Below are 11342 nucleotides of genomic sequence, written 5' to 3' on the forward strand. Positions count from 1 at the left end.
ACCTTTGATCCTAGCACTCAGGAGGCAGAGACAGGTGGATCTTTGTGAAACTGTGACCAGAATGCACTATAGAGTATGTTCCAGGGCAGCTGGGACCACAGGGAGACCCTGTCTCAAAACAAAAACAAAACAAAACAAACAAACAAACAAAACCCATACAAAACCGAAACAAAATATACATGATTGCTTTTACCATAAGTATTTTCTTTTGAGAAATGTTCATCTAAAATCCTGCTATAAAGATATGCACTCATAACTGCAGTTCCATACTTCAGTTTTAGAAGCTTTAAAGCCCAAGGAAACATCATTCACCTCGATTCTTGTCAGAGACTTTGTTCTATGTTTTAGTAACTGAAATTTATTGACAGTCAGCCTTGCTGTTGACAGCTGTGAAAGAGGAACCAGCAGATATATGAGGAGAGAATGCCATCTTGATTGAATACATGGAGGAGCAAGTGTTTATTTTCTACTTTCCACGTTATCCACAAAACCACTGGGTCATCTTCAAGACTGTCTATATTTCTTTTAAAATTAATTAGCAATCTTAATGCCTTAAACTTCTGTGTGCTGTGGTGTTCAGCTTCATCACCCATGGCTGAAATGGCCTGTCTGGGCCATGGGAAAGCTACAGCTGAACAGCAGTTCTGCAGTTCTGTCTTTTTGTGAGTAGGGATTGATTGATGGAAGAATGAAAGTGGCTGAACTATTCAGATGATCTTACAAGCATGCTAAGATTACTGAGAAAACCGATGAAATTTTCTAGTGGAAGTCTTTACCTTCAACATGCCTTTACCACATGAACTTAGTTATTGATTACTTGTGATAATCAAACTAGCAGCTTATAGAAAAAAAAGGTAATTTAAACAATGAAGCCAAGAATAAATCTGCCATATTTTATGATTAAAACAGAACCTGTACATGTAATACGGTACCACATATCCCTAAGAGACCCTAAATGTTAATCTGGGTCAGAATAGTTTCTAATGCTACAAGAATTAAGTTTTACATATCTGTTGAGACCCAGAACTTCTTTTCCATTTGTTCTCGTGTGATTACTGACATCCTTGAAATGATCAAACATTTGAACCTGGCTTAGATCTCTGAGATTAACCAAGGCATTTAATAATAGAAGTTATTTGTATAATATCTACAAATAATAAGAACTGGTTATGAAGAAAACAATGTATTATGTAGGAAAAAGAATACCACAGGCAAATTATAATCTTGTGAAATGTATATGTAGGTATTATCCATATAGAAGTTATCACGTGAAAACTAAGCCAGTGCCTTGAGAGTGCATAGAATGTGTTGAAATAGATTTTATACAGACTTATTATTATAACCTGATATTTTCATTATTCACCGTTATATATTTACTGTTGTGTTGGTGAAAGCAAACAGGGTTATTATGCAAACCCAATCCTGAAGATGACAGAGAAGACTCTCAATTTCACTATTTCAGGGAATTTCTTTCTCTGTCTCTTTCTCTCTCTCTCTCTCTCTCTCTCTCTCTCTCTCTCTCTCTCTCTCTCTCTCTCTCTCTCTCTCTCTCTCTTTCTCTGTTGGGAATGCAAAAATACCTTTTATAGGTGAAAGAAAAAAGAATACCAAGAGACAATGGGCAGGATCTTTGAACTTCATGGAAGGTTAATCATCCTGAGTTTTGTCTTTTCTCCTGTTCTTTGATGAGAGCCTCATGATGAACTTGAGTCACACACACATGATTAGCTAAACCTCATGAAAGGTGTTTCATCTTGACAGAAATCGTTGGTGGTAAAAAGCAAAGGACGGGAGGGAGAGCAGGGCCCTTTCAAACGAACCCTTGTTATAATTAACAACTTGTTTGATGTAGTCCTCAATCTTCAGGGACTTTGTGTCATCTGGCTGACTGGCCATCTAAGGCTGGATTGGAAATTCTATCAGAGGAATTTAAACATATAAGCAAGGAAGGGGCTTATGAGCCTGTGACTGAAAGAAAAACATGATCAGAATTAAAACCGGAGCCAACATTGGAAGCTTTCTAATATCTGACAAGCAGAAGGAAAGGTAACATGTTGAAGAATCCTCTCTGTCTGTATCCCTTGTGTTTACCTAGTGTTTTGTTGTAGGTAATTTTGGTTTTAGCAAATTTTTCAATTGGTTGAAAATAACATTTGTTTCTGAAATCATGACTGAATAATCACTCGATTCTTTGCTCCCTTCTTGTAAGGGGGTGGGTATATCTTACCCTCTGTAGTCACTCTATCCCTCTTAAGAGGAAAAGACAGTGTAAAAAATTGTAAGGCAAGTTCGAGCAGCAGCAAAGAGATGGGCTGACTGTTAAAATTACAGGTATCATCTTAGAACAGAAGTTGTACCACACACAAAGGTTTAATACTCATAGTTAAAGATCACAACACTTACAAAGTCAAAGCCAATTTGTAATAAAACAGGTTTAATTCCTTCAGAAGATTACATTTCAAGAGAAAAAAATTTTTCCCAACAAATTATAAAAACAAAAAAGAAACTATATTAGGGATGAGTTAAACAATTCCAAGTTAATTTTTTTCCTAGAATTTAATTCTACTGCATTTTTAATCATATTGAATACCAAGAAATGCAAGTGACACTTTTAGAATTCCTCAGGCACAAAACTGAGGATTTGAATACAGATTATAAGAATTACTGCTCATTTACCAACCAAAAATACACATCCATAAATCTTAATGTTACTTAGCAATGTGACTTAGTTTTCAGGTGTTGCCAAGTAGTACAGGTAACAAAACCTCTTTAAAATAGTCAGGTTCCTACATATCTTACATTAGTTAATTGATTTTGAAATAGATGTGTATGAGTAAAGTAAGATTTTTTTTTTAAAATTTATTGACTTTTAGTGATTTTCATAAAATATAATTTGATATTTGTATACCTTTCCCCATCGGCATCTACCCTTATTATGCCCTACCCAATTTAATGTACTCCACTATACATATATGACTGTCTATAGAGTCTGACCACATGTCTCTTAGCATAGGTCCATCTACTGGGGCCTGGTCAACTTACCACTAATCCTATACCCATAAAAAAATTTATCTCCCCCTCCCAGCAGGCATCAGTTACCAAAAACTCCTTGAATTTTTACCCAATTCTCCATGACTGCGCTGGGATTTTCTCTGGTTTGAGCTCACATAGAACATGTGCATGCTGTCACAAATGCTGTAAATTTACATGAGTAACTGCCCAGCTGTCCAGACAGCTCTATTTCCTTGTGGTCGTCTACCACCTCATACTCTTACAATCTTTCTGGGACCTCTTCCTCAATGATCCCTGAAGTTTGAAATAAGTGTTCTATTCAAGGATAAACACTCTGTAGCCTCTTGTTCTCTGCACATTGGGCAGTTGTGGGTTTCTGTGTTAATTACCATGTATATGGTATATTATATATATATATGAATATATATAGTCCTATTGAACCAGTCTTGTATCTCCAAATGTCATTCACTGTTGGTGTCTTTCCATCCACTGGCACTCAGTTAATCTACTCAAAATCACACCCTTAAAGAAGAACGACTCTCCACCTTAGTATCTTTCATTTATCAATAATTCCTCAACTAGTTTAGGATTCTTACCCAATTCCCCAGTTCTATTTTAGGATTTGGCCTGGTTTGTGTGGGACTTGTGCATACTGTTTCCACTGCTTTGAATTTCAACCCAGCTATCAGTAAAACTCTTGTTTCCTTGTGATCATCTACCACCTCTGGCTATTACAATCTTTCTGCCCCATCTTCTGCAATTATCTTTGAATTTTGGGAGCCAGAAGTTTTATACAGGTGTCTTTTTCAGGGATAAGCATTGTGCAGTTTCTTGTTCTTTGCATGTTGGCCACTTGTAGTTCTCTGTGTTAATCACCATCTGCTGCACAAGGAAGCTTCTCTGCTGCAAACAGAAATACATTAGTCTGTGAGTATAACAATAAGTCATTAGGAGTTGGTTTAATGCTATGCCTATTTAGTAGAGTAATATTAGTAGATTCTCCTCTATGGCCTGTGACCTCTCTAGCTCAGATTCTTAGGCCTGATATCAGTGTCAGGTATGTACTCCATCTTGTGAAGTGGATTTCACTCGAATCAGAGAGTGGCTGGTTGCTCCCACATTTGTGACATTTCACCAGTGGGCATATCTTGCCAAGCCAGTTGTTATAGCTTACAGGATTCACAACTGGATACAGTTGATGATTGATTTCTTCTTTAAACAACATGCACAGCATTTTCCAGTTCTATGAAAGTTAACCAGTAAAGAAGAAGCTCTGAAGTCAGCACCAGCTTGATTTCTCCTTATTTGTTTTATAGCTCATATGCATAGTGTCTCCAGCAATAGGGTCTGACCATAAAGTTCTGGTGGGTAATCAAGAGCAGGGGCAATAGTCATTATTGTTTGAGGCTTCATGGGGCCTGGTCAACAACTTCAAAAAAAAGGAGTCCAATCCTAGAACTGTGTTTTTTCTTTTCAAGTCTGTGGTTCCTAGTAGGTGCAATGTCCACTTGTTATAAGGTAACTCATTTTAATCATTTTATGTATCTGTGTATACATTAAGGAGATACTATAGTTGTAGGTTTCCATATGACTTTTTCTAAATACCTTTAGAGTTACTTATCCCTTCCCATACTCTGTCCTTTGCCCTACCCTCCCATTACAGACCCCATTAAACCCTTCCTACTCCATTATTCCTCTTTCCTTCTTTATATAGCCACAGTCTGTTAATCCCCACTCCATGAAGGTCCCCATCCACCATAGCCATGTTTCTACTCACTATGGATAACTTTGTAAATTTAAATTTATATAAAATTTACCTCTTTTTTTAGGTGTAGGATAAGGGAAAGAATGATCAAATAAAATTATTTAATTACATTAAGATGTAGGTGGTAAAACTGCAACAGAAGTTGCAGACCTCTGGTACAGAAGCAGACCAATCCTAGACGTGTTCTAGAAGTAGGAGACAGGAGATAATGTTTCTGGGTGTGCAGTTCCCCTTAGAGAGCTTTGCTCATGTGAGTTCCAGTGTCTTGTCTTCTGCTGCAGAAAATTATCAGGATAAGTCACTATATAGCAAGATGCTTTGTTAAGATAAGAACTCCACACATGCAAAGAGTTGTACACTTTTCAAGAAAGAGAGGCAAGTTTAAAAACTTTAACAATGCCTGCATACATGATTTTTCAGCTTTTAAATACACTTTTCAAGAAAGAGAGGCAAGTTTAAAAACTTTAACAATGCCTGCATAGATGATTTTTCAGCTTTTAAAATAAAAAAGGAGAAAGTTTTTGACAAATGCTCTAAAACAGAAGTCTATTTATATCCATGGAGCATGGTGCTGGCATTCTTTCTATACCATCTAGAGTAAAATTTAAAAAAAATTAAAATCAGTTTTTAATATTTTAATTTATCTTTTCCCCCTGAATTTTATGACCTGGGAAGGAAAGAAGATATTTCTCTTCTCTAAATTTTAATTAAAAACTTTATAATGCCATAGCAGGAAACTGCATGTAAGGAATTTAATTTCATTCCTTGATCCTTGACAAACCACTTTTGGTTGTAAAGATCTAATAAACCACCTTTTATTTAAAATTTAAAACTGATCTTATATTTGAGACGCACAAGAGATTTCCCATTACTTTTTAGTCATAGAAACATAGCTGATAATTTTCTCCATAGCTTCAGAGAACTAAGATAATATTGAAACTGAGCTGTTTAGACCAGAAATAAAGCTAGTTACAAGAGAATGAATGTTTCACTGAACAAAAGACTTACTGTGAATTTCACCCACTGAATCTCATCTCTCACCAACCATTATGCCAAAAATGACCTGATCAAGGTCCAAATGGCTAATCAAACTTCATAAAATGGAGACAACTTAAACTGCAACAATCAGTTCTGCAAAATGAAACAGAAGCAGTTGAAAAGACAGAGACAGATGATCCTGGTGTGTACCCTAGCCTTACATACCCATACTGGAGCCTGGCATTTAGGGAAGACTTTTCTAGTTTCTTAACATATATCAGTGAATATATTCTGAAGATAAGAAAACAATTCTATAGGCATATAGAAATAACAAAATGTGTAAAATGAAGATCATTTGATACTTTTTTTATTCTTTGAAAATTTTTTACAAGTACAAAATATTTCTTGCTCATACCCTCCAATTTCCCTCATGGTTTCCCCGACCAACACATCTCCTTCCCTCTCAACTTAGTTATATATGCCACTTTGTTTATTTAGTGCTACCCGTCTACACATAGGCAGAGGCATGGGCATCTTATTATTGGCCACAAAGGAAAATAAATCTCACTCTAAGAGTAGCCATTTAGTTTCAATAGCAACTCAGCTAGAGTGTGGCATTGGGAGCCCCTCCCTGCTCCATGCTGGAACTTTGAAACTGGCCTGATCATGTGCAGGTCTAATGCAGGTAACCACAGCTATTGAGAGTTCATATGTGCACCAGGCATGTCATACACAGTGACAACATTTATTAACATTCTTTCCCATCCTCCAGCCCTTACATTATTTCTACTTCCTTTACTTTGACATTTCCCAAGCTTTGAGGGCTTGTGGGGATTGATATAGATGCTCCATCTATGGCTGAGCACTCATAGTTACTTATAGAACTATGACTAGTTATATGTCTCTTCATTAATCACTACCAACTATAACAATAAGCTTCTCTGACCAAGGATGGGAGCAACACAAGGCTATTGATATAAAGATAAATATTTAAAGGCAGATTGGCAATGAGTCCTTTGTAAAACTTTTTATTGACTTTTTTGGGTATTTCGTACAGAACATCTCATTCACTCTTAATCATCTTTATACACTCTTCCCCACTGGCACCCTCCTATAGGGCCCTCCCACATAGGAATTCATACATTCTGTCATTTGTGTTAAGGCCTATTGTGTGAAGTTACTGTCCGCAGATGTTCCTCAGTGCATGTTCATCTACTGAGGTCTAGTCAGTCTATCTAAAGTCCCTTCTTTAGGAAGATCAGCTCTTCTTCACCTAATTTCAGATACAGGATTTGGAGCAATGGAGCTGGAATTGACATGGAAGACAATGACTCTTTAACAAGATCTCAATAGGCTCTCTCCTAGGACCTTTGACTTCCCTAACCATAGGTTTTGATCGTATATGTCCTAGTAGGCATGGATTCCCTCCTGAAGCATGCCCTCAAATCCAATCAAGAGATCACTTGATTGTCCTCATAAAGAGTAATGCCACTATGACACCAGTTGGTATATCTTGCTTGGCAGGGCAGTATTGTACCATGCAGGGTCCAGCAATGGCTATTCTATACTCTTACTAAATTTGTCAATTTTGTGTAGTTTTATTGGTAAAACTTTACTGCCTATGGTTAAAAGACTCATTTAAGCTGCATTTCCATTGTAACTTATACCTTATAAATTATAGAATAAATTCTTCACAAGAGTGTCTTTTATTGATGACTATTTTAAAATCCAGGATATTATCAAAAACATCATTAATCTTCTTTCAACTATGACTGACCACATAACTGCAAGCTACCTGTCACTTGGAAAATAATATCAAAAGACAGTAGTATAAATATGCTGCATTTGTAGCATTAGTTTTCCAGTCATAGTAGATAAGTTATTCTTCCATTTCTTTATTTAGATGTAGTCATGGGCTGAGTAATGGCTTTTCAGTGAATAAGTAAGCTGCCTATTTGATGTTGGAGCAAGCAGTTCTGCAATTTGGCTTAAGTATGTTGTAGGCTATGCCTGGTAGATTGGTGCAAATGCCCTCTATGTTTGCATATGATGTAATTACTAATCACCTAATCACGTATTTTTCAAATCGATCCAATTAAATGACACGTAACAGAATACATTATGGTTTTATATATTTTTAAATATTTTGTTTACTTTTATTTTATGTGTACGAGTATATTGTCTGCATGTGTGGAAGTGCACCTCTGTCATGCAGTGCCCATGGTGGTTAAAATCGAGGGTCAGGTTCTCTGGAACTGGAGTTACAGACAGTTGTTAGCCACCATGTGGGTACTGAAAATTAAACTTCGGTCTTCTGCAAGAGCAGCCAGTACTCTTAACCACTGAGTCATCTCGCCAGCCCCTGTGGTTTTATATTTTGAAAGAAAATTAAATGCAACATTTCACTAAGTGGAAAATATACATGGATTAAAAGAAATAGAAAAATTATACTGAATTCTTTTTTGCATTTTTTAAGGAAACAATGTTTAGCTTTCATCCACAATCTATGAATAAATTTCTGAGAAGGAATATTTTTAAAATATGCCTTAGTCTAGGAAGTACACATAATTAGGCCATACTTAAAATTCTAGATTAACTCAATAAATAGAAGGAATTATAGTTGTAGTAAGAAGAACTTTAGGATATAACTTTATAATTGATATCATTTTATATATAAATGATTACAAAGGGCCCTATCACAAAAATATGTCCATTGAATATGTAATATAAGAACTTTTCTGGAAAAAATTTTAATGGTGAGGTACAAGCATTATCATATATATAGACATATATCACTAAGCAATGTTTCCTTAGGCAATATGCTTAGTCTAATCAATATAATTTAAATATCTTATTGACTTATAGATATGTAGGCAGTTATATTTGTTAATGGATGCCATAGAGAATCAGCTGTGTCAATTCAGAGTATCCACTTTAGGCACCAGTTTTTCCAGAAGATGATGAAATGGAAGTGATCTTGTGTGTACCTACAGTAAAATAAAAGCAACCTCACTGGGGATGAACCCAATAACACACATACAACATAGTCAAAAAATAAGGAAAAAGATCATTTTGGAAGAAATTCATATAAGTTAGTTTCTTAGTTGAAGCTTACAACAGAAGAATTCTGTTTCTTTTACAGTGGAGAACATTTCTGAACTAGGTTATTATTAGCCCTGTTGTCTTGTCTCTTCTCATAGGTTCAACTAGGAAGCATGATGAGTTTTTTATTGTACATGTAAAGGAGGTCTACATTGCCAGATTTTATGTAGGTGGCTTTCTTCAGCTGTCTTAGCCACCTACTCTGTAGCCTCTACTGAAAATGGTTACTCTGCTTGTAACATCAAGGAAACAGAATTATAATCAAATGTAGAAAAATATTACTGAGAAAAATGGTGAGAAAAAAATAGAATAGTTGTTCAACAAGCTATTAGAAAGTCAACTGCCTCTGTTTGAAAACAAGTAAAATTTATGAACTAAAAATTGAAAACTCAGGGAAATGTGTATGGTTTTGTTTTCTGAAATGACAGAAGTCAATGTTGTATGCCAGTGGGAATTTTAGAACCTCGCTGAGAAGGTAAATAACAGATCATCTCTGAAAAATGAGACATCTGCTATTGAAGTATTACAAGTAATGAGCACCTAAGGTCTAGACACATTAAACTGGCATTTATAATTGAGAGGCTTTTGTCTCATTCGTTATCAGTAGAGAAGTAGTATAAACTAAGACGTTACAATTTAGTGCTGTGCCTTAATTCGTAAAACCATCTTAGCTACATTTGCAAAATTGCTGGGCATCAAAGAGAGCAAGACTGTCATTTTATTCATGCTGTAAAAGTTCAATATATGTAACAGCATGAGAGTGATGTAGTCTGGAGGAAGATGCAGGCCAGAGGGCTTCTTACTAAATTACACAGTCTATATATTTACATGGAGTCTATATATTTACACTGAGACTATCAGTCAAGATCTTAATATTTCCAAATTATAATTCTAGAACATAAATCCAAGTTTATATAGTGTTTTAACTAGAGGAAATATGCTTAATACTGAAGAAAGACAGTTAGGAGCAAAAACTGTGTGTGTGAAAAGAGTAAATTGTATACCCTCATATGTATATTAACTTTATAGTTAATTCTTTTAAGCTAATTATGAACTTGACTATATAAAGATAAAGTTAAAGATATTTAATTAGTCTTAAGGAATAGTGAAGATCTAACTTTAAATATATCTTCCCAAACTTGAATAGGGTCCACATCTATCTTAATAAGGCAAGTCTATCAACAATGATTCTCAACACGCCATTTCACATAAGAATATTTAAAACTTCATGTTCAACTATAGTTATTTAATCTGTAACTGAAAAGTGGAAGAGAAGATACAAAAAGTTTTTTTTTCTGGCGGTAATTCTCAGTAACTTTTACATTTTTTCTATACACCATGAAAAAATATTCTATTTCCTCTTTTCTGGAATAGCTTTCAAAGATGTTGAATACCAAATGTCCTTGGATTTTAAATTTTGTATTTCATTGGATTATCTAGTGTTATCTGGTTCCTTCTTCATTTTTTAGTGGGAATTTGAGCTTATATTTATGATAACATTTCTGCCATAAATATATTGCTGCTATTGTTACAGATAAGAGCCCATCCTCATCTTTCAAGGGCTCCAGCACCCAATTGCAAAACTCACATGACCTTCCAGTGTCTTTGGAAATTTAGCAGACTAATTTTAGTTTACAAGTAGGTCAGAATGAAAAGGTTCAGGCTACTGGTAGCATTTGAAATAATCTTTTCATTACTCTGAATTCTCTCCATATATTTCTATTAGACTCAATTTCTAAACCATATAACCTGTTATATCACATTTCTATCGGAAGTCTTCAATCTGAGGGAATGACTTTGAGTGAAATGCTTGCTGCACAAATATAAGGACTTGAGTTAAGATTTCCAGAACCCACCTAAAGCCAGATGAGAGTAATGTGTCTGTAATCCCTGATAGAAGAATCCCTAGACTCTCATGGGTCAGTTAGCTGTGTACAAAGAGAACAAGAAACTCTGTTTCTAACAGGGTAACAATGGGGTGTCTACATCTGTGATTGCTCTATTACTCCCACATGCACACACCTGAACTCACATGAACACACACACACACACACACACACACACACACACAATTTTTAAAATTCTGGTTTCTTACACTCAAGCATAGACTTACACCAAGGAATCAAAAGGCCTGCTTGCATGATTTCAGAATCTCTTTTTGTCCAAATAACAGCATCATAATGATCACACCAGTTAACAAGCCAAGGTGATTGGGGGAACTTTCTCAAGGCTCCACCCCTAGATGAAGAACTATAGACAATTGATGGCTGCTGAGCAAAAGAATCATGTTTATCCAGGGATGAGAACCCTGATAGGTTATCCAAACCCAAGTTGTCAGTCATAGCAATGAACATATAAGTGGTTACAATAAATTGACTCAATAGTATATATATATATATGTGTGTGTGTGTGTGTCTGTGTGTGTCTGTGTGTGTGTGTCTGTGTGTGTGTGTGTCTGTGTGTGTCTGTGTGTGTGTCTGTGTGT

The sequence above is a fragment of the Nannospalax galili genome, unplaced genomic scaffold, assembly GCF_000622305.1.
Source record: "Nannospalax galili isolate Female #2095 unplaced genomic scaffold, S.galili_v1.0 scaffold1472, whole genome shotgun sequence".
Lineage (NCBI taxonomy): Eukaryota > Metazoa > Chordata > Mammalia > Rodentia > Spalacidae > Nannospalax > Nannospalax galili.